Source organism: Pleurodeles waltl, chromosome 8, assembly GCF_031143425.1.
Source record: "Pleurodeles waltl isolate 20211129_DDA chromosome 8, aPleWal1.hap1.20221129, whole genome shotgun sequence".
Taxonomy (NCBI): Eukaryota; Metazoa; Chordata; class Amphibia; order Caudata; family Salamandridae; genus Pleurodeles; species Pleurodeles waltl.
The window spans coordinates 773922309-773947638 of record NC_090447.1 but is presented as its reverse complement, the minus strand read 5'-3'; the positions used below and the strand labels follow the sequence as shown (position 1 = coordinate 773947638).

The following is a 25330-nucleotide window of genomic DNA, read 5'->3' as shown; positions in this document are numbered from 1 at the left end:
CTGGCTGGGCATGTGGCGGTGCAGATGGTGGTGCAGGTGGCGGTGCTTGTGGCGGTGTCTGCGACGGAGATGCTGCCGGTGCAGGTGCTGGTAGTAGTGGAGGGAGACACCAGGCCGTCTCCTGCAGCCTCAGACGGCTACCCACTGGGGATGATGCTGCTGACTGTTGTTGTGGCAGCGGCAGTGCAGGTGGCGGTGCATGTGGTGGGGCAGATGGCGGTGCAGGTGCCGGTGCCTGCGGCGGTGTCTTCCACGGTACAGGTTGCTGGGCTGTCAGTACTTATGGTGGGCACCAGTCACTCACCTGGAGGGTCCGAGGCCTGAAGTGCTTTGCCATGGGTTTTCTTGCCCTTCCCCACCTTGTCAGACGCTGCTGGGACCTTGGCACTGGCAGATGCAGTGTTGGAGGAGGCCTTGCTAGGTGGGTCCTGCTTTTTGGCCGTGCTGCTTGCTGGCACCCTCTTCACCTTGGCAGGTGGCGGAATGAGTTGGTCCTTTGCAGGGGTCGCTGGCACACTGGCAGCCCTGACGGGTTCCCCCTTTGATCCCCTGGGACTTTCAGGTACCACCGCAGACGCTGACTTGGTGGCTGAGGTGCTGACGTGGGATCTTGACACCCTGACCGGAGGGGAAGGACGGTGGGGAGGCGTAGGGAAGAGGTCAAAGTTTGAAAGGAAAAGCTTTTTAGACACACTGGGATGGGAAGATGGAGAGGGTTTGGGAGTGGAGGAAGTGGGAGTGGTTGTAGGAGGTGTCTTTCTGCTGAGTTTGGGTGAAGGTTCATGGACTGGATGCTGTTGTGAGGTGGATGGCTGTTGGGTGGATGGGTGCTTCCGTTTGTGCACTTTGGGAGGAGGGGTCACAGACACACTGGGTGAGGACACGGGATGTGTGCATGGTTGTGGGGGTGGTGACTGCTCGTGAGGGGTGTGTAGTGATGGGTGTGCTGGTGATGGAGGTAGTGGATGAGGATGTGCATGCAGGTGTGAGTGGAGACGTGACTGGGAGGGGGTGGATGAAGAGGAGGAGGGGGACACGGTGGAGGCAGTGGATGTTGCTGTGTCTGCATGGGCATGGTGCTTGTGTGAGTGCCTGTGAGATGAGGTGTGGTGCTTATGTTTGCCTGAGCCACTTTTGTGTATTGATTTGGGTGAATGCTGGTTTGAAGGTGTGCTTGGGATAGGTTGGGGGTGAGGGGATTGGGACTGGGTAGAGGAAGTTCGAGGGGAGAGCCTAGACACAGGGACAATGGCTGCCATCAGTCTTGAGGCCAGAGCCTGAAATGCTCTCTGTTGGGCTGCCATGCCAGAGAGAATGCCCTCCAGGTATGCATTTGTTTGTTGCGAATGCCTCTCGACACCCTGGATGGCATTCTGAATGGTTGACTGCCCAACAGTGAGGGAACTCAGGAGGTCAATAGCCTCCTCAGAGAGGGCAGCAGGGCTGACTGGGGCAGGGCCTGCGGTGCCTGGGGCGAAGGAGATGCCCACCCTCCTGGGTGAGTGGGCACGGGAAGCACGCTGAGGGGCTGCTGGGAGGGCGGTGCTGGTAGTGGAGGTGGCGGCTGTACCTGTTGTTGGGGTGGGCACAGAGGTGTTCACCTCTGCCAGGGAGCTTCCATCGGAGGAGGAGTCACTGTCACTGGTCTCCCCTCCTGTCCCTGTCGTGTTGCTCCCCCCACCCTCCGTCCCACTGGTGCCTTCACCCTCAGTGGATTCGCCCCCTCATGGGCCATGTGGGATGCAGCTCCCTCCGTTGCCGGTGCCTCTGCTCCTCCGCCAGATGATGCTAATGCACACAAGGGCAGGGTGACAAAACAAAAAGGGGGGGAGAGGCAGAGGATACACTTGGTCAATGCCAGCAACACCACTACCATTGGTGTACACAACACACAGGGATCAGCCCTATGCACTAGGCCATACCCAACCAGTCACTAAGGTAGTTACAAGCCCATGGAGTACAATTGCTAACACCAGCATCTGCACACCTGACAGCCACAGGACCCTGCCCAGTAGTATATGCCCACTTACACCATTGGGTTTGGAGTGCTTCAGAGCCTGCACACAAGGGACCTGCCCTGCCGTGATCGCCATGGCCTAGGGTCCCCCACAGCCCACATACCACACCCAGCTACTTCCTAAAGCGCGCAAAGTCCGGAATCAGAATCTGTACTCACCCCCTTGTGGCTGCTATGATGCCCTTAAGCTCCCATCCAACTCCGGATAGGCCACCGCCAGGATACGGAACATCGCGGGGTCATGGTGCGACGGGCACCCCTTCCACGTTGGGAGGCCAGCCGCAGCTGGGTTTCCCCTGTTTTCAGGAGGACCAGCGGCGCAGGTCCTCCTATCTCTTGCGGCAGTGGGTGCTCAGCCTGTGATAGACCCCCAGGGTCCGCACCTCCTTGGCGATGGCATGCCAAATACCCTTTTTCTGGTGGGTGCTGACCTAGAAGGAAAAGACAGGAGGGAAGGAAATTACTCACCCGTCCGGACCGACATACTCATTGCCCCCAGTTCCCACCCATGCCCTGACGCGCATACACTGACCACCTCTCATGCAGCACTCAGGCCAGGACTCCTCAGCACCCCCCAACATGTGGCTTACATTCACACCACTCAAACCATGCATTGCCCACACATCATGCTCTCAGTGTACTCACCTGTTTGCCTGGAGGACCGTAGAGTGACATGTACTGAGGTAGGACCCCATCCACCAGTTTCTCCAACTCCTCTGCAGTGAAGGCAGGGGCCCTTTCCCGAGACACTCTAGCCATTGTCACTTCCAGACTCAGGTCACAGCAGCACTTGCAGTGTATGTCCTCTCCTGTTGACGGTCAGGAAGCAAGTGAGTGAGTAGTTAGAAAATGGCAGTCACGTCTGCTGCGGTGCGTAGCGTCACCGCCAGCATACATTGCCATTGGCTCCTGGAACCCATAGGGCCCAATGATAACCAATACGAAGTTGTGCGGCGGTCATCGACCGCCTACTGCGACGGCGCACAACGCCAGCACACTTGCCTCATTTCCACTTGTCCTTCCTCACAGGTCAGGCAGCTGCCATTTCAGGGGGGCACATGGCATGGCACCTAACTGCGTCACAGCAGACATTGGCCCATCAACTGACTCTCCACTTCACATACTGCTTCTGTGACCTAACTTCAGCAACAGTTGTGCATTCTATGTGGAAATATGACCTTCTGCTCACCGTTCTCCTCCATAGGCTACAACCTCTGAGGCAGATGATGAGATGGAGGCATCCTCGGTGTACAGACCCCTGGTGGACCTGTCGACAATGGAGGACAGACACATTATCATCACATACAGACTTGATCGTGCCACAATTCAAGAGCTCTGTGCCCAGTTGGAGCCAGACCTGATGTCAGCTATCCCCCCAGCCCACAGGAATCCCCACTCTAGTGCAGGTTCTGTCAGTGCTTCATTTCCTGGCAAGTGGTTCATTTCAAACTACAGTGGCCATGGCATCAGGAATGTCTCAGCCAATGTTCTCCAACTTGTTGACCTGAGTGTTGTCTGCCCTGCTAAAACACATGCGCAGCTACATTGTATTCCCCCTGGTGGATGATTTGGCCACAGTGAAAGCTGACTTCTATGCCCTGGGAGAAGTGAACAGGTTTACAGGAATAGAAAAAGCTATCTCTTGCAGATGGTGTGTTTGGCGGACCAGTACATCTCCCATGTGAATGCCAAATATCCTGGCTCAGTGCATGATGCCTATATCGTGAGGAATAGCAGCATCCCTTATGTGATGGGCCAACTCCAGAGGCACCGGGTGTGGCTAATAGGTGAGGCCAAGGTCCCCACCCACTATAGGAAGGTGTCTGGGTATGGGGTTGTCCATCAATATTTACAGGTGACTCTGGTTACCCCAACCTCTCATGGTTACTGACCCCAGTGAGGAATCCCAGGACAAGGGCAGAGGAACCTTGGATCCCTGTACTACTTACCCAAGAAGGTGTGCCAGATCATTGTGGCATGCTGTATGTTGCAGAACCAAGCCTTGAGACGTCAGGTGCCTTTTCTGCAGGAGGATGAGCCTGGAGATGGTCGTGTGGTGGCGGTGGAGCCTGTGGACAGTGAGGAAGAGGAGGCAGATGAAGAAGATGTGGACAACATAACACACATTATACAGCAGTACTTCCAGTGACACACAGGTAAGAGACTGTAACTCAAATTTGCATTACAGTATGCTTTTAGACATTGTACATGGCACCCTCTTACCCTCTGTCTATGGACACTGACTGTTCGCTTTGGAATCACTATTTTCAGATCTGTGTACCCCATTCTGGCTACTGCTATATGTACTGCTGCCCACCAAAGGTCATCCTGTGGTATATTTCACTGAACATAGACGTTGCAATGCTTTGATAATGTTGTAATAATACATCTTTCTAATCATTACACTGACTCCTGTATGGTTTCTGTTTCAAGGGTGTTTATGTTTTGTGCAAAATAGTATGGGGGTAAGTGCAAGGGGCTGGAGTGATGGTGGAGGAATGTCCAGTGAGAGTCCAGTCTATTGGTATCACAGGTGCTTTGTCCAATGGGGCATTGGAAGGGGAGCAATGACAGTTCAAGGTGGACAGGGTGACATAGTGGGACAGAAGGGTGACAATCAGGAGAGTCTTATTTCCTGGCAGGGGTCTTGGCAATGTTCTTTGTCTTCTGCCTGGATCGCAGGGACCGTTTGCGGGTGGTTCTCCTTCTGCAGGGGGTGGGGTGCTGATGGCCTGTTGGTCCTGTGGCGGGGCCTCCTGTGCACTAGAGCCGGCAGAGGTGGAAGGCTGTTCCTCGGTTTGGCTAGTGTCAGGGGCCTTTTGTTGTGCCACTGTGTCCCTCGTGGTCTTGCCCATGTCAGCCAGCACCCATGCAATGGTGACCAGGATGGTGTATATATTAGTTAGGTCCTCCCGGATCCCCAGGTACTGTCCCTCCTGCAGCCGCTGGGTCTCCTGTAACTTGGCCAGTACCTGGCCCATGGTCTCCTCGGAAGGGTGGTATGCTCCCAGGATGTTGGAGAGTGCCTCATGGAGGGTCGGTTTCCTTTGCCTGTCCTCCCCCTGTCGCACAGCAGTCTTCCCAGCTTCCCTGTTGTTCTGTGCCTCTGTCCCCTGAACCATGTGCCCACTGCCACTGACCCCAGGTCCCTGATCATCCTGTGTTTGTGGGGTTGCCTGGGGTCCCTGCTGTGGTAGACACACTGCTGATTGACGTGTCCTGGGGACAGTGGCATAGGCCCGCTAGGTGGGTGCTGTGCGGGTGGGTGCTGTGCTGGTGTTTCCTGAGGTCGGATGCTTCAGGGACAAGCTTTCCAGAGCATGACCATTAATGACCAATACAAACCTTAGCCACTTTTGAGTTTGATGGAATATCCCTTCTTACTACTCATGTCATAATCATCCTCCAGTGATGATCCAGCTAACCTTCCATCTCACCACATGGCACCCCATCAACAGATGGAAAGTGAAGAGAAAGTACAACAGTGGGTCACAACCATGCTAAGTAGCAGCCATTTTGTGTCTTCGGGGAGTCATAATGCATAAGGGCTGATTCACAAAAACATTTCTGAGTACAGGAAGTAGTATGACAGGAGTACCCATTTACACACTCATATGCCTTTGCATATAGACCTCTAAACATCCAACTCCGGATTAATAAAACTGCAAAGAGAACACAGTCTTTTCTATCTATACCAATTGTAAATAAATATCGTTTGGATAGACCCATTTTATTCATATTTTAGAAGTTCTGCAGCCAAGTCAAAAGGTGTATAATAGCATGTAAAAGAGTGCTACTAATATGAAGCTTATGCACAAAATGACCCCAAACAAAGAAAATGGGAGGGCACTCTAGAAAAAGGATCACCCTTTCCCTGATGCTGTATCACTAGCTTATGAAACACATTTTCTATTTGAGAACCAGACAAAAAACACTAAACATTCCATACACTTCGGTACACCCTTTCCCAAAAGCAGGAGATCAGAAAGTCCCCACTACACTAAGCCAGGGCAAAAGGGAGGCAGGCAGAGTGTAGCATGAGGATTAAACAATCTCTGTGCCTCTGAAAATGTGTGGCATTCCATGACTAATAAATGTGAAAAGGTACATAGATGCACCTTAAGGTTTTCAGTCACTGAGGCGTGTGTAGTGGCAAGATGGTGGGAGACTGAGGTGGATCGTTGTTTGACCTTGGTCACCGGATTTTGTAGCATATTTATCAATACTATAATAGTATTATTAATGTACTACAAAATTCTATGCAGTAACCTCTGGCACGGGTCAAGCCCTCAGTCTATCCTATCTTTATGCGTGGAGATCTCTGCACGAAGTGCGGAAATATCCGCACACCTAGGTATACATTTTAGTAGTAAGTGTGGAGGGACAAGGACAGTGGCTGAAAAATTGGGAATGGTTACTGCTAATTGGGTGGGGTTAAGGAACGCATTAAAAGGCTTTATAGAGGGTTAATAAGGCGTTCAGGGAGGGAAGTGCATCCATTCAAAAAATAGTAAGCTCACTGTTATTTACTAACTGCACTTCTATATTTACTACAGTAAAAAAAAACTCAAAACCAGAACTAAATGTACACCAGCTCAGAGCTGGGGTATGTCCAGCATCACACATGGCCAAGCCCTGGAAATGGTAATCCTAGCATCTAAGTATCGACAAAGGTGCTGAGAGGTCTGGAGTCCTTCAGCATCAGAACAGTGAAAATTGAGGTAGCAGGATTCTCCGATGCCACTGACTAAGGGGTGCAGTGAAGCCACTGGAATCTTTAAATTTGACTCAGGCTCTGTGTTTGTGGCATCGTTCTTCCTGCTTGTGGTCTCTTGGCTTTCTTTGATGAGGCAGTTGGCCTGGTGAGATTGGGACAGGAAGTCTCCCCCCACTGTTACACTGGCCTTTTGGTCTGCAACGAGAGGTAGGGAAGAGGGGGAGATGCTCGACAGGGGGGGGGGGGTGAGACAAGGTGGAGAGGACCCCAAGAAAGTACCATTTGGGGACAGAGTTGGAGAAAGAGCCCTCTAGTGCGGAGCCTTACTAGTTGTATATTTGTTTTGAACCCTGTTTGCGGACCGAGAAATGTGGGGTTATCATGCAGCCCTTACTGCAGTATGCTGAATTTAGGAGGAGGGAGGAAATATCAAAAAGGTGAGATGAAAGGGACATCTGCAACTTTGGGATCAGCTGAAAACATACGTGATGGAAAAAAGCAGGCTGTCTCAATAAAACCCTTAAATTCTCCTCAATGTTGCTTAAATCCAGTGAGTCAAAGAATGGTAGAGATAAGGCAAAGAAAAAAATGTGATTGGATCTTATCACCCACAAGGCATTTACCTCTTAGAAGTCAAGGACAGACTGCACCAGTACCATCAAGTTTTAGAATTTTTCTAAAGCTTCTATTGGGTCCAGGGCATCTGCTTAGTTAATCCAAGCTAACTTTAAAACTAAGAGGAGTAATTCCTCATCTTGTGGAGAAGATAATCTCCCAGGTACTGAGGATCCCAAAGGTGGACTGACGAGGCTACTGCTGCACATAGGGATACATGTAGGGACACAGGTCTTTCACCTGAGTTGATTTCAGAGGGGCTAAGAGATTTCATTTCGACTAGTGAGTCCACTACAGTTGAAAGGGAAATGAGTAACAGGAGTGACTCGGAAACTCAGCCTACTCATGACACTTTCCCAGAGGGCATCGGAGGCCACAATTCCAAAACAGTATTGGTAGGCCAAGAATAATCTCTCAACTTAAAGAGCCAATCCTGTGTTCTCTTCAGGAGGCCACCAATGAATCAGAATGGAAGTCTGAGGACGAGGAAGTGCTGTCACACAAAAATATCCTAGAAAGCGTACCCTAAAATCTATTTGCATCTGCAGCTAAACCTGTAGTCTTACCTGACATCAGTAAACCGTGAAAAAGTAGAGGCAGGGACTTCTCAATGAGCTATCAGCCCTAAAGGTGAAATATTCAAAAGCCTTGCGGAAATCACTCGGGAGGGGGGAGCAGCGTGAATTTAGAGGGCTTCCCCACAATTGGGAAAAAGACCACATTTAAGGGTTCTCTCTGGCAGGTACTTTGGAGACTATCTTCAATACATATAGAATAATGGACATGAACGCAGCATATTCCATCAAATAAAAATAGTCTTTCGTTTGAAGAATCTACGTGATGTGCTATGCCAACAAGACATTAAGATTTCTTCCTTGCATGAGGCTTTGGTGAAAAATTCTCAGAACTTAAGAGTTGAGTCAGAAGACAAGCAGGAATTCGGTAGAGTGCAATACTGGATAATAGGAATGGAGGGTTCTAGAAATAGCTCTAGAGTGCCTGAAAAAACATTCTCGAAAATTAACTGAAGGCTAATAGGCATTCCCGAGACTGCAATGGTTGAAAATAATTTGAAGTTGACTGTCATCTCAATTGGTCCTTCAGTTACTCAGATTTGAGATAAATACTATTCGAAAAATGACAACCAGATAGACCCAGGAAAAGTCTAGCAAGTTTCCTAACATGCAGTTATGTGTAAACATTCTGTTCGCTCTCTGTAAGACCTTTCTGTGGGAAAAAAACTCAAATACTGGTTCAGTGAGCCTTTTAGAAGGAAAGGAGTAATCATGTCCATGCAACTCATTGCAATATTAAATGTTCTGGTGAAAATTCTCCAGAACGTGTATTTACCAAAAAGGACATAGGCAGATTTTTACCAAACTAGGAAATGTCGATTATGAGATATAGGGAGATACTGGCGATGGCGGGAGGTACATACGTGTAGATTAAACTACTTTCCTGGTTAGCATTGAACTAAGTTATTTTTTGGCTAGGTGACAGAAACCTTTTCACAAGGGTGAGAGTTTGAGTGTTGCACTGAGGACATTCTAGGAGGAATGGGAAGGGATGCGAAGGGGGTTGTGTAGCGAAGGGAAAAAGTTAGGAATCACAGAAAGGGGAAATTGAAATGATAACTCAGAGGGGAGCATATGAAGCACCGTAGACAATTGGGGGTTGGTTTGCTATGTGGTGGTCAAAACATAACACAATAACCACAGTACAACACAATAACAGAATTCAAAAACGCAGCACAACAATAAAATAACACTGAAAACAAAATAACGCATCACCACCACAACAAAATGCAATTTAACAAATAAGCAAAGACATTCTTGTCACCCATTTCCACCTACAGAGCACTGCTTTACCACTATGGTGGTAAAAGGCATTTGCACCAAGCACTACTTTACTTACAACAAAAGGCATGTATTTGTGCTAGGAAAAAATGTTTGGGGATCCGGCTGTGTCTTCAATTAGCATTTGCAGTGCTCACTTTATGTGGTATGTTCCCAGGGTTACTCAAAGCTTCATCTGCTGACTTCCCTTTTAGCCAGGAACATATCGTAGCTTAATAAGTAACTCACCTTTCCAGACCTACAGTGCTCAGCAGCAAACTGTGTGGCCTCCCTGACACACAAAACGTCCATACCATTAACCTAACAAAAATAAGAAAACAATAAAAGCACACAGTGAGCTCCTTGCCAATAAAAAAAATGTGCATAGGTCATTGGAGTAGCATTAGGAACGAGCAAAATATACAGCAGTAACTTTCACCTTATTTATTATTTCTGTGTTTTATCAATGAGTTCTAAAAATTATGTGCTATAACTTTTCAAGTACAACCATTGAACATCCAAGTTTTTTTCTGATTTTGTGTCTTGCCATATGACTGACAGTGTGTACAAAATTAATATAATACATATTTAGTTGTAAAAAATAGTATATTTGCTGATTTCTGTGTTAGGAAGCAAATGGACCAATCTGAGGACGTTGAATAAAAGATTATTAACACAACAGCCTCACAGAGTTGTCACACATGCGCCATAGGGTCGGCCTATCTCACTGATTGGACATTGCTGGCCGTTGATCAGGCATCTCAAGGGTTTTTGTGAGGCCTGGATAAACAACAAAAATGCAACGTGCAGCCCCACATAGCATGATCACCTATTTCTAAGTTAAAAATATATATTTCCTCCAGAGAAAGATAATACACTACTTACTGCACCAGTATCTGGCCCCATCCAGTGGTGCAGCCATGTTAGCTGCGTCCTCATTAAACAGGAGGCTTGCACCAAAAATACTTTGGCCCTGATTTATACTTTTTGGTGCAAAACTGCACTAACACAGTTTTGCACTGAAAAGTTTAGCACCGGCTTGCACCATTTCTGTGCACCAGCCAGGCACCATATTTATGGAATGGTGCAAGCCGGTGCAAAGGGTAGGCTAGCGTCAACAAAAATGACTTTAGTCGGGTGGGGCTGGTGGTATGGAAGAAGTGGGTTTTGCCCCATTTTTTTACCCCTCCTCCCTCCCGTGCACCATTGTTGCACAGGAGTATAAATATGGCGTTAAGGCCATAGAGTAATTTTTTGCACGGGAACACCTACCTTGCATCTCATTAAGGCAAGGTAGGTTTCCACTTCCAAAAAATGACTAACTCCCTAAATTTGGCGCTAGACGGGTCTAGCGCCAAAGTATAAATGTGAAGTTAGTTTTGCACCGAATTAGAGGTTTAAAAAAAATGATGCTAATTCGGTGCAAACAGAGTATAAATATGCCCCTTAGTTTTCCATATATGTGAAATACGGTGTTTGCTTTCCAGAAGTCAGCCTCTAACATTTAATATTATTTTTTGTCTGAGCTCTCTGTTCCACAGATACTCAACTTGTTTTATTTGCGGTGCTGCTCTAATAAAAAAAAAACACAGGTGACCCTTACTCCCACCAACTATCAACCAGTTCTTTACTCCTCTATTTCTCCAAAGTAAATGTCTGGTATTTCATTGGCTTACACCCTGTCTACTAATCACTACCTTAGTCCCCTGAAATTTAGTTTACACACCTGCTACTCATTGGAACTTGAATTTTCTCACACATGCAGATTTCTCACAACTGTCCATCATAATCATAATCACGTTTGTTGCATCCTCACATTCCTGGGCCTGCCCCCATGCCTTCGACATTGTTGACCAATGTACACTACTACCCCCTCTTAACTCACAAAACATCCCCCTGTACCCACCATTCAACAGAAACGTCACTTTCATATGTATCCAACTTCTCCACCACTATCCCCCATAGTCAACTTTGTTATGAAACTCCTAGACATATCAGCTACACTTGACGCTGTTAGCGACTCCACACTACTATCCTCTTCCAACCTGCAAGGCACCTCAGACCTACCTCATGAATGGCTCATTTCATATCTTTATGAATGTTCTTTCTTTGTCACTTGTGACTGCATCACCTCATCCCCCACCCCACTAGCAGAGTGAATGTACCCAATAGCTCTTTACACGATTTTCCTATTCTCAATATGCACCATCACGGACAGGAACGTTATCTTTTCATTTGGGTTCTCATAACATGTTAATGTCAATAACATACAGGTCTTGGACTCTCATTGTGATCGCTCACTTGGTGCCTCTACGATCACTCAGGCTAAACTCTTTGATAACTGAGGGCCTTTAGTTCCCCCCTAATCCACACCCACCTTCTGAACTTACCAAATTCACTTTCTCCCAGAGTCTCTGATAATGCCCATCACATGCAGAAAAGCTTTCTGTTCTCGTCAGCCATTCATGAAAATGAATCTGTAAATACCTAATTCAATACCAATGTCCTGAAACCAACTATTGAACATATGCAATATTCAGTCTTGTATTGCTTTCACCATAGCAAAAATACTTGTTTTCACACTAGTACTCAACAAGCTTATCTACTGCAATAGTTTGCTAGTAGGTCTGCTGTGATACTCCTTTAGGACACTTGACAAGGTCATAAGGTTTGCCATCAGTACTGTGTGCAATCTGCCTAATAATTCTCCCACCTCACCATACTGGCACTAGGCTGGTCAAAAGCAAAAGCTTCATATAAGCCTGACACTTACTTGTAGTGCAATAATTACATGTCCCAGCTACTTATTTGACATCCTGTCTCACTACATACATACCCAGAACCTAAGATCAACTTACAATAATTTTCTAGTTTACACAAAAACCTGTACTGTCTCCAAATTCGTCCTCCCTGCTCAGATTACTGAAACTCCATACCACCAAGCATTTGCACAACTCCTGTCTCAAAGAGCTCTAAACTGCATTGAATAGTTATGTTTTGCAACGCAAACTATGTTAGTGAGTTCTCAGTCTCATGGATGTAGATACGTATATTTCATGCTTGTTGTTAGAAATGGGGTCTCTGGTTGGCAGTCAGTTTGCACTCTGTCCAAGGAGGGATCCTCACTCTTGTCAGGGCAGCGGAGATACACATTTAACCCATGCTTACCCCTTTGGTAGCTTGGCACAAGCAGTCAGGCTTATCTCAAGGGCAATGTATAAAGTATTTGAACCAACACATATTTGAACCAACACACACAGTAAAACAGTGAAAACACTACAAAATGGACACCACACTAGTTTAGAACAATAGGCAATATTTATCTAAATCAAACAAGACCAAAAGGACAAAAATCCAACATACACAAGTAAAGTTATGAATTTTCAAAGTAAAAAGAGTCTTATTCCACAGAAAACAATGGAAACATTGTTACACAAAGTACCTGGTTTGCATCAAAAATAAAGCTACACAGGAGAGCATGTGTCGCAAAAGTCAGCGATGCGTCAATTACTTACTCGCAAGTGAGGCTGTGCATCATTTCCTCTCTGGTCGGTTAGGCAATGCATAATTTTTCTCACCCGCAAGAGAGTGATGTGTTGATTTCTGAACGGGGCACCTCCGATCCACACAGGTTCACGATGATTTGGACGTCCAACAATGATGTGTTAGAAATCCAGCCGCACAGTGGTGAACCGCGCTGTGTGAGGATTGTGTCATTTTCAGCAGCCTCAAGCAGGTGTTGCATTGTTTCTCCAACCGCAATGCATTGATTACCCAGCCATGATGCAGGTGGTGCATCGATTTCAGCCACGAGGCGGGTGGTGCTTCGCTTTTACAGCCACGTTGCAAGGGGTGTGTCAAAATTCTCCCCGCACGGCTTCCTGTGTGTGGATTTCAGCCTTTTTTCTACTAGCTACACCTTTCAAGGGCCCGGGGACAGGCTAGGGCACCACTTGACCAGGTGGTGGCAGAGGAAGTCTTTGATGACCCTGAGACTTCAAAACAGGAGGCAAGTTCAGTCCAAGCCCTTGGAGATTCTTCACAAGTAGGAATATACCACAAAGTCCAGTCTTTGTCCTCTTTCAGGCAGAAGCAGCAACTGCAGGCCAACCCAGCAAAGGGGCAGTACTCCCCTTCCAGCTCTTCTACTTGGCAGAGGTTCTTCTTGGTTCCATAAGTAACCTGAAAATCTGTGGTTTTGGGTCCACTACTCATATCCCTTTCTGCCTTTGAAGAAGCAAACCTACAAAGGAAAGTCTCTGTTGTTCACAAGATCCTGCCTTGCTCAGGCCTGGCTCCAGACACACTCCAGGGGGTTGGAGACTGCATTGTGTGAGGGCAGGCAGAGTGCATTCAGGTGTAAGTGATCACTTCTAGCCTTCACTCTAGCCCAGATGGCCCATCAGGATATGCAGGCTACACCCCAGCTTCCTTCATGTCACTGTCTAGAGGGGATTCACAAACAGCCCAACTGTCATCATCATAGCTTTATTTCGGTAAAACACAGATACCATAAAAGCACATCACAAAAAATTAAAATTTTACAAAAATATACTATAGATAAAAGTCCTTGAATAAAAATCCTTAAATGTAAGACATGTTCCCTTTAAGAACAAACCATATAAAATCGTGATAGAATAAATATTACATTTTCCGTAATAAATATCATGACACAGATGTATTCCTAATTTAAAAACGACAGATGGGTTAAAATGAGAATACAATGCATTCCCAATATAAATTCCTATTAATGGGACGATTTTAACATTTTTATTCTAACACACCAAATTTCATCTAAATAGCTTGCTAAGGCAAATACCACCGTGCCCTCAGTATTAGACCTAAAAATTCTGAGGGCAGTAAAACGGTTCTGGAAACCCATAATTCTACAAAGAGGTACAATCCATTTGTTTCGATGTTTATCGTAGGCAGGACAATGGAACAGTACATGAGCACTACATTCAGGAAGGGAGCAGCCCATCGGACAAAAATTAGCATAGGGATCATCTTTAGACCAATTACAGGTGAAAGAACGTAGCGGTAGGGAGCCTAGCCCGAATCTGATGTAAAGGGCGCGGGCTCGAGGGAATGTAATCAAATCCATATATGATTCAAACTCATAATGACATTTGAGTGATGTAAACTTGTCCGTCAAACTACCTAGAGGGACTTCTGTTAAATTCCCCACTTTTAGCCACCGCCAATATCCATCCTTTGCAACTTGTGCCGCATTTTTGGGTAAATTATTAGGAGCCATTCAAAAATGGGCCAGCCCCAGTTTAATCAGGCTAGCCCTAACATACTTGCAGCAGGGAATTTTTTCCGTGTTGTTTCCACTTATCAAGACTTTCAACCATGTTCTATACGGGCTAAGTACATCCAAGGACCATAGTCTGATCCAATATAGTATTGGCCTCATCGCTGCTATATGAGCAATAGAATCGAGGTTCACGTCCATGCGTACAGGCAACGTAGGAGAACTAGTGGGTATTCTAAGAATAGACTTTATAAAAAAGTTTTCAGCAATCTCCATATCCTTTAGGTTTCCATGTCCCCATAGCTCCGCTCCATAAAGAGCGTTCCCTCTTGCTTGTAACTTGTATATTTCCATTGCTGGAGTGATTGCAAACCGGGGGACCTGTTTGCAAATCTCAGTACACCACCCAGGTTCTGCTTCAGTGACATATGTGCCCTTGCTATCTGAGCCTGCCATCAATGCGTATCCTCCAATCTAACACCAAAATACACAAATTCAGCGACTCTCTCCAACTCTACCCCTTCCATAAAGATGCTCTTTCTTACTTTGTGTTTGTTGTCACCAAAGATCATGTACTTTGTTTTCGTAGAGTTCACTTCAAGACCGTGATCTCTACAGAAGGATGTGAATTTTTGGAGTAAGTTTGCTAAACCAGACGCAGTTTGGGATAGCAATAATGTATCGTCCGCAAAGAGCAGGCATGATGTCTTCACCCCCCTAATTTGGGAGCATCGTTGTCACAAGCAAAAAGATAAGGAATGCAAGCATTTATAAATATAAGGAAGAGGGTTGGGGCTAAAACACACTCTTGTCCCAACTGTCAGTCTGACCCAGACAGGGAATACAGAATAAACTGTGACTTCAGAGACCCAAACCCCACATCTCCATCTGCTCCCAAAGGGAAATTGCACTTAAAAGATATTTAAAGGCAGCCCCCATGTTAACCTATGAGAGAGATAGGCCTTACAACAGTGAAACACTAATTTGGCAGCATTTCACTGTTAGGACATGTAAAACACATCAGTATGTGTCCCACCTTCAACATACACTGCACCCTGCACATGGGGCTACCTAGCGTCTACCTTAGGAATGCCTTACATGTGCAAAAAGGGAAGGTTTGGGCCTGGAAAGTGGTTGCACTTGCCAGGTCAAATTCACAGTTTAAAACTACACACACAAACACATAGATACTACAGTGGCAGTTCTGAGTCATGTTTACAGGGCTACACATGTGGGTGGCAGAAGCACTGCTGCAGGCCGACTAGTAGCATTTGATTTACAGGCCCTGGCACCTCTAGTGCACGTTACTAGGGATGTACTAATAAATTAAATATGCCAATCATGGAAAAGCCAATTACCAATACAATTTATGCAGAGAGCATATGCACTTTAGCACTGTTCAGCAGTGGTAAAGTGCCCATAGTCCGGAAGCCAATGCAAACTGGTCAGAAAATATAGGAGGAAGGAGGCGAAAAGTTTGGGAATGACCCTGCAAAAAGGGCCAGGTCCAACACTTGTACTCTTAAATAACTGTTGAAATGTAATTTACCGTAGGTGTGTATGTCTTCTGCATTATTATCCAGAAAATAGCAAATTTTATCCAGCTCTAACTTCTGTTCTATCAGAAACACTAAACGGTTAGTCTAGATCCTACAGGAATGAATAATGTTTACGCACATCACTGAATCAACAGCCAAGTATGCACAAACTAATATAAACTGTATAATCATTGTAAGGTGACTTGGGTATGAGAGAAACAAAGATACTTGGGCCCAGATGTATACTTTTTGAGGCAAAACTGCGCAAACGCAGTTTTGCGTCAAAAAGTTTAGCGCCATAATTTAATGCCACCCAGATATCATATTTATACTATGATGCTGGGTGGCACTAAAAATAGTTTAGAGTCATTTTTCTCGACGTTAACCCTTGCGACTTGTTATAAGGCAAATTTACGTTAACTTCGGAAAAATGACTCTAATCCGTTTTACGACACATAAACATGTTGCAAAACAGAAATGCGCCATTTTTGCCTGCAATAGTGTCAAATACAGACACTAAGGAGAAAACAGTGCATAGGAGAGGCAAAATTGGCCCAGTAAGCCCGGAGAGACCCCAGGGAGACCCCAGTCAACCAAGAACCAGCCAGGAGGACACAGACGAGACCCAGGGAAGGGAGAAGAAAAAGAGAAAGTGTTGTTTAAGTGCAGAGGAGCATGAAATAGTGGTGAGAGAGGTGACGGAGCATCAGCATCTACTCTTCTTCACCTCAAAATTCCCAATTGGAAGGAGATAGGCAATTTAGCAGCTGATAGTAGACAAGATTAACCGTGTGGCAGTGGTCAGGAGAACGGTAACTGAGCAGAAGAAACAATGGCATGACTGTAAACAAAGGACAAAGGAAAAATGGCAAGGAACAGGAAGGCAGTACTGCAAACTGGAGGTGGGAGTCCAGCACCACAAGAGAACTTGGACGATGTGGAGGAGATGGTTGCAGCAGTCATACCGGAGGAACTCGTCACAGGAATCGCAGGACAGGGCAGTGCAGACTACCAGGAAACACCACAAATGCAGGGTAAGTTGCATGGGGGAAATTAATGCTAAAATGTCAAGTGCAAGAAGGAGGAGGCACATAGGACACACACAATGCTTGTCAAAGGAGTGCAGAGGGACACATTGCACACTAAGCAAGTTGCACCATTCTGACATAAGCTACACATGTACCTACGCCTTGGTAGTGCCATGTACAATAACATACACGATCTGGACATATGTCGATTACCAGGCCTAAATACCTACATGTACATATGCAGCACATGGGATGGATGACATGTATAATTACTGTGCCTCTAGTTGTGTCATAACAACACTCCTTGTATATAGTCACAACAACTCTACCAACACAACAAAGACTTCAGAGACTAGGCAGTCAGTCAATACCATAGTGGTGTCCCTTGCAGTAACACCTTGCAACTGCCTTGCCTCATTGCCAAAACACGTGTGCTGCATCTGACAGCACACAAGTCATTGCAACTGTCCCAACAGTACAACGACATGTGCCGGTAGCATCACCACCCCGCACATTGACAACACATCCACATAAGGTAGCCACCCCTCCATCATGCAGTCAGGATGCCCCCTGGGTGCAGGAAACAATGAACTGCACATGCGCTGGGGGAATAGCAGGCTGGTCCTGTATCACTGGTAAGATGCCACTACCCAGGCCAACTAAACTGGTGTAGTGTTGAACCACACATCTTGATGCTGTAAAGAAATGTGCCACCACAGAAAATATGTACGACAGATAGCAAACAGTAGGTCACAACAGTCACAGGCTGAGCCCACAACTACTCTGACACAACCATGTGGGACACATATGAATGGGGAAATAAACACACACATACAACACATGGGGTATGACTGTGAACATAAGGTGTATAATTCCACATAGACGGGCGGGGGATGGTGCATGGTGCATGGGCAAGTCCAGTGTTGGTAAGACTGCCAGTGCAGTTTATCCTTTGCAGTTGGCATGAGGAGTCACACGTTGGGATGGCAGGTGGAAATCTGTCTGCTCATGGTAGCTCTGTGGGGCACTTAGTACAACATGGTTGATGGATCAAATAGAGGTCAGTGCCAGTTTTGGGGTGCATTGGGTGTGACAGGACACGCTGCACTTAGCCATGCAAATCAGGCAGTGGAAAGGGCAAAGGGCCAGGGCATGGAAACCTCTGCACTGCCCATGCCAGGTGCATGGGCTGTGCAGGGGCACAATACATCATCACCAACCTTTGCATGGGGGTTTAACCGCCATGCAAATGCGGGAACAGACCTGGAGGTTAGCGTTGAACATAATACTGGTCTGGTGTCACAGGACAGCTGGCATAGCCAGTCTGTAATCTGCTGAAAACCTGCCAGTGCCAGGCCATTGGCCCATGGGGCATTCCCCATTGACAACAGTTACCACTACCACCTGTGCTGTTGGGGCTGGTCAAATAGACAATGGCATTCAGGTGCCCATAGGACTGATGCACTTGAAATGAGGACCTGTATGACCACCTGCACAATTACCATCAAACTAGCTTCAGGCCCTGACCTAAGTTCAACTCCTGTTAACTGGCTATGTCCATAGACCCATTTACCATCAGTTACTGTCACATACATAATGATGTACACAGCAGAAATCTAATGCCCATTGTGGCCATCCCTGGGTCTACCCCTGTGTCTGTGTCAAATTAGCTGCTCTGCCACCATGCTGCATCTCATGTATCATAGTGCAAGGAGGGCTGCATTGAGGGGAGGACATAGGTGTGTAGGAAGGTGAACCCAGCTGCACTGACCGAAGATGAAATTGAACTCTGCTAGGTCCATGAGTGCTATGCAATGTAGCACACATACACAGACATTAACATAAGGAGCTATCAATGGTAACAAGAACATAGTGTCCTGGCAATGCCATCCCTGGGGTGGTGCAAGGTCTCGGTACCGCATGGGTGTTTGTGAAACATGTAAGACTGGGCAGGGGAAACTTGCCATGTGTGGTGCTGTGGCATGAGCACAGCAAGACCCATTGCAAGGCCTCACCATGCAAATGGGTGCATAGGGAGGGTTGACAACAACAAGGTTGTGTCAAGCCACAAAAAGGATATATATCACACCTAGAAGATATGATGCAGCCAATTGCGCAAACTGGGCTTCCTTCATGTGACACGCCAGTGTGGCATAGGGCTGATAGATAGCAACCGTTATGTACAGGAACAATGTTTGGGTACTAAGATGACAATGAGCCTCCAATAGCAAGTCAGTGAAGTGACATATCAACTGCCACAACACAGATAGGCTGATATTACACCATCTCATTGCAGAGGATGATGGCACTCCTATGGATCTGCCTGTCCTGGAGTACCCCGATGACCAGCTGATAACCATCAGCCAAGATACCCTCCCAAGAAGTCCTCGTATCCCTCTAGTCTCAAGGAGGAGTATTAATGTAGCAGCCATCCCAGAGGCCCCACCCAACAACCCAATAGTACGACCTGCCAGCACCCACGCAGCTGAGGACTCAGAGGACCCAGGGACCAGCTTTGAGAGGAAGTGCCTACTAGGTATACAGTATATACTGTGCATGAGTAAATTTCACCGTCACATGTGTGTTTGGTTTGCTGTGCAGTGTTGTGTTTCACTATTGTTTTAATTGCTTTTCTGTTTTGCATTCCTCAGGCCACCTCAAGGTATTTCCTTGGGTAAGGTAGGCTTATCATCTTAACTCTTTCACTCTCCATTAATTTGGAGTAGGCTCTTTCACTCTAATTTGAGTCTTAGGGATCCAAGGCCCTGATGAATGCCCGAGAATTTCCTTGGCTCACTATTGAGGGCAGAAACATGTTGTCTACAGATTTTTAGATAGGTGACCCTGTGAGTCCTTGTTCTCACGGAGGTGTCCCACTTTATGTTTTTAACCACACCAAACAGACACCATTATTAAGTTGTAACTTTGCACAGGTGACTGGTTAGGTGTTTTTATTTTTCCTAGGTTAGCTGGATCCCAAATCTTTACAGATCAAGAATTAAGTTACGCACTCCCTCCTGTTCTTTTAACAGTGAGGTTGAGTCCGCCCAGGTGGCACTGTCCTACCTGGGTGGGACTAGGTGGTCAAATGATGAAGCATGACACTATATAGTGTGTGAGACCACCTAGTCCGTAAAGGGAATTCCCCCGTGTCCTTCCAATACTCAACAGCATCATACTGACCTCATTCTCCTAATAAGGACTTCGACTAGCCGGGGGCACAAGTATACCCCTGATTTTTGCTTTTTGATTTATTAGTGAACCCCGTACTTCTTTGTGTGATTTCAAATTATAGCATCTAACAGCTTTGGCGGGACCTCAGAGAAAGACGTCAGTGAGAACCAGCAACCAGAGAACCCGTTATTTGGAATGAGCCACTTGCCAGCATGTGCAGGACAGCTTGCCGCTTTGTCATAGGTGGTATGTTGTGTGGGGTCTGCAGACTGGCTGTGATTTGGTGCTCAATGTGGTGCAAGAGGTTTAGTATGGCTTACCGGTTCCAGTCTGTAGGTCCTGAAGATGTCCTGGTCCCTGAGGCCAACTAGAGTTGTCCTGGTTCTGAAGAGCCCCTCCTGCCTTCTGCATTGCCTTTGTGGGCTGTGTTGTGGTGGTGGTGATTACTGTAGTTGTTGCTGTCCTCTGCGTTATCTCGCTAGCTGGATCAGCATCACCTCAATCTTCTCCTGTGGGTTGGTAATGTTTACCTCATTTTAACACCTGCCCTGACCCAGGTTTTACATTTTGACACAAATCGGAGTTAACGTCATTTTTTGGGTCCGCCTCCCACCCGCGCATCTTTTTTGCCCGAGTGGATAAATATGGCGCTAGGGAGTTTGAGTCATTTTTGGGACGGGAACGCCTACCTTGCATTTTATTGACACAAGGAGGTTTCACGCCTCCAAAAAATGACGTCAACACCAATATTTTGACACTAGACAGGTCTAGCGTCAAAATATAAATATGGCGTTGAGTTTGCACTGAATTAGCGTAAAAAAATGACGCTAATTCAGGGCAAACAGAGTAAAAATATGCCCCTATATGTCATCACTCTAAAATGGAATTCAGTAAAGCACTGTCTTTACCTGGATGGGTGCTGCTATCTAAAACTAAGAAGAAATCTTTAACATCCCATTAATCTTGCTACAGAAACTAATACTGTCTATCCCAAGTGATACTTTTTGTAATTATTGTTCAACTAATTATTATTTAGAAATTAATTATATTTATTTCAAGAGGTAATTTGCTTTAACACATTATTTATCGACCAATCATAAATATTTTAAATTAATTTACATTTATATTGCACATGAAATTATGTAAATACTATTTTAAGAAATAATAAACTTTAATAATTTTCCATACTCTTTTTCAATGGTAGAGCTCCGCTGTGTTGAGATCTACATGTATATGTGCAAAGTTACTGGTTGTAACTGAACCGCTATGAATTATGCTGTAGGGTGCTCCACCCCCTAATTTGAGGCAGTAGAGACATGTATGTCTACACCAAGATAAATCTACACAGGGAAATGGTGAATAGTAAATTAAAAAAAAGTGTAGAGTTACACCTAGCTGTAGTTTTAAATATACTTGTTTATATCTGGTCCCTAATGTTCATTTTAAGTTTCTAAAATGGCAGCATACTAACATCTGACTTTTCAAGCTCGGGAACAGTGTTGGACCTGACCCTTTTTGCAGGGTTATCCTCAAACTTTTGCCTTCTTCCTCCTATGTTTTCTGACCTTTTTTGTTGGCTTTAAGGCTCTGGGCACTTTACCACTACTGAGCAGTGCTAAAGTGCAAGTGCTCTCTGTCTAAATTATATGGGTGATTGGTTTATCCATGTTTGGCATATTTAATTTACTAGTAAGTCCCTAGTATAGTGCTCCATGTGTGCCCAGGGCCTATAAATCAAGTGCTACTAGTGGCCTGCAGCACTGATTGTACTACCTACATACGAAGCCCTGCAAACATGTCTCAGGGCTGCCTCTGCAGTATCTGTGTGTGCAGTTGTAAACTGCAATTTTGACCTGGTGAGTGCACCCACTTGCCAGGCACAGACCTTCCATTTTACTACTTGTAAGTTGCCCCTAAAGTAGGCCCAAGGCAGCCCCATGGGCAGGGTGCAGTGTATTTAAAAGGTAGGACGCATGCTGTTGTGTTTTACATGTCCTGATAGTGAAATACTGCTAAATTTGTTTTTCACTATTGCAAGGACTATCTGTTCCATATGATAACATGGGGGTTACATTGAAATATCTTTTAAGTGTAATTTCCCAAAGGGAGCAGATAGAGATTTGGAGATTGGGGTCTCTGAACTCACAATTCAAAAATACAACTTTTGGTGAAATTGGTTTTTGAATCGTAAGCTTAAAAATACCACATTTATAAAGTGGACATTTTCTTGCTTAACCATTATGTGCCTCTGCCTGTCTGTGGAATACACGTCTGGTTCAGTATGACAGTTGGGCTGTTTGTACATTCACTCTAGTCAGTCACACAGAGGGAGCTGAGGTGTGCCCTGCATATCCTGATGGCCCATCAACAGGATGGTGGGTCTTCCTGAGCTAGAATGATGTGAGGAGCTGACACTTGCACCTGAATTGGGCTGTGCCTGTTCTTACACAAAGAAGTCTTCAACACCCTGCAGTGTGTCTGGGGCCAGGGCAGAAAAGGCAGGGTATTGTGCACTAAAAAGACTTCTCTTTGAAGTGTGCCTGCTTCAAAGATGGAAAGGGATATAAGTACTGGGCCTCTGACCTCACATAGTTAGAACACTCTTGGACTGAGGACATTCTGCTAGGAAGAATAGCTAGATGCTGTAGGAGGGACTGCCACTCTGCCTGTTGCTTTCTTGTGCTGTCCTGCTGCTTGCTGTATCCTGCTTTCCAAGGTTGTAAGTGAGCTTGCCTCCTCTTAGGAAGTCTCTGGTCCATCAAAGATTTTACCTACCCGCACCTGGGTTGTCTTGCTGAGAGTCCTGGTGCTAAATCCACTTCCCAGGAAATCTGAAGTGAGCTGTGGTGCAACTAAGAAGAAACTAAGCACATCGACTCCAGAGCAATTTTGAAACCGGCGCTGCTCTCCAACTCTATGCTGACACCTGCACCAAGGCCGTGGTCCCCATTGAGTGCAACAACTGTGACCTGCAGCACAGGGCTGATGCCGCCACAGTGCCTCCAAAGTCTCACCAAAGCGTGAGTCCTGAGTGCCGTGTCACTGACGTCTGTGACAACCTACTCTGCTGCAGCACCTGTGGCCCCATGGTGCGATTATGACACTGCAAAGTTGACGCCTCGCATCTTGACCTGCGGGATTGATCATCCCCCCCGGTGGTAAATGAGCCAACGCCTCGCCACCGGCGCTGCATTATGTCCTCTGCAACCGTAAGGAACCAACGACTCTCCTCCACTACCTAGCAGCAATAAACCGACTCCTCACCTCCCTGGTAGCAGTAAGGAACCAACTCCTCACCAGCTCCAGCGATGGCTCAGGTCTCCGACTCAGTGCAACATCTTTGTTTCCTCATCGTTTTCCATGGTACTGTACCTGAGGTCCGTGCGATTCAGTGACCAGCCGGTATTCCCTCATGAGTGGCGTTGGACCATTGGGAATGACTCTGTCAAGACCCCATGATAGCCCTAGTTAGAGCTATTGTGTTTCGAAGAGCTTTACTAAGATTTAATCTTTGAAAATGTGTATCTTTACTTGTGTATGTTGGAATTTTGTTGTTGTGGTTTTGTTTTACTCAGATAAATATTGACTATTTTTCTACACTGATGTGGAATACCTTTGTGGTGTTTTCACTGTGTTGCTGTGTGTTTACAAATACTTTACACATTGCCTCTGAGATAAGCCAGACTGATCATGCTAAGCTACCAATGGGGTGAGCAGGGGTTATCTTAGCTGGGTAAATCCATTACCCTGACTAGAGTGAAGGTCTCTAATTGGACAGAGTGCAAACCACTGCCAATTAGAGACCCTATTTCCAACAAACAGCATTACATTTCTGGCATATCAATAGCATGCAGTCACTTATCTTTGAGCATCTGAAATATTAGGTACCTGAAATCCTTAAGTCAGTTTTTTTGAAAGAGTATATAGTCTAAGGATTAAATGTAAGTATTGCTAGTGCCCTCTTGTTGCCCTAACACTGAACACACATATGTATTCAAAGATTAAATGGGCAGAGCCAAATTAAGAGGTCAGGAGCATGATAATTTTGCTGTTCCTGATTACTGTTTTAATTAGCAATTTTTGTTGTGTCTAAGCTTTTTATTAATATATTTTTATTTAAAATTATTTATTTTTGTCCTACAGCCGAGTTGACATGCATAGGACTTTTAAAATGTATTTTTAACTTTTCCACACAGATGTATAGGCTTTCATCTGCATGCCTTTAGGGGTAAAGCAACCATAAATCAGGTTAACACAAATAGAAGCTATGAGCTATATAATTAACAATCGCACCATTTGAAGCAAACCGAGGCATTTCACGTTTGTTCGCTACACTAAGATACAGCTTGTAGAGAAAACCTCTGAAAGGGACAGTTGAAAAAATTAAATGAGTATATTAAAACAGATTTCTAGCAAACTATGCTTGAGAATTGAGAATGTTTTTGCATGTGATTGGAGGGATCATAAGTTACTCCTTGAAACAGATATTTTTTAAGGCCTGGGTAAAGTAAACAATTAACCAGGACCTCCACCTTCCAAGCCCTCACTACCCCATCCCTGAAAGTGAACTTTCTTCTCTCTATCTCACCTCTATTTATATATCTCTATCTCTCTCCTTCTCAGTGGTGTAAGATTAACCCCTGCAGCCCCTGCGGTGCTGGGAGCCCCAGAGCTCCAGGCTGGCCCTCCTCAGCACAACCTGCACTGTGCACAGGTGGTGTGCCTTAGTCTGAGAGCTCCTGACTAGGTTGGAGGCCCTTCCATGCACATTGAAGTGGGGACCTACCAGGTTTCGTTACACCACTGCTCCTCTCAGCCCAACTCTATTAATGACTCTGGGTCTAATTACTCATTTGGCTGTCTTGAGACATCCAAACTCGTGGTGGCGGTTGGACTGCTGCACTTCTAGCGTGTTGACCGCAAGAATATGATGCTGGGCGTTGGACCGCCAGGAGACTGCCAGCTTTAAGGATCCCTGCAAGCTTCAAGGATCTGAATGGAATGGCAGTGGTCAAAGTTGTAGTCAGCCACAGAGGTGCAGAATTCAGCACCACCGTGCTGATCACAACTTCTGTTTCCACCAGCTTTTTCATGGCGGGCTCCCCACCATAAAAAAGGCTGGCAGAAATGCATTGCTGGGGGCCACAGG

At 45.9% G+C, this 25330-nt stretch overlaps 1 pseudogene; it reads right to left on the bottom strand.

The window, feature by feature from the left end:
• Positions 1-25330, bottom strand: part of LOC138249555 (pyruvate dehydrogenase E1 component subunit alpha, somatic form, mitochondrial-like) — a 176299-nt pseudogene that overhangs the window by 130102 nt on the left and 20867 nt on the right.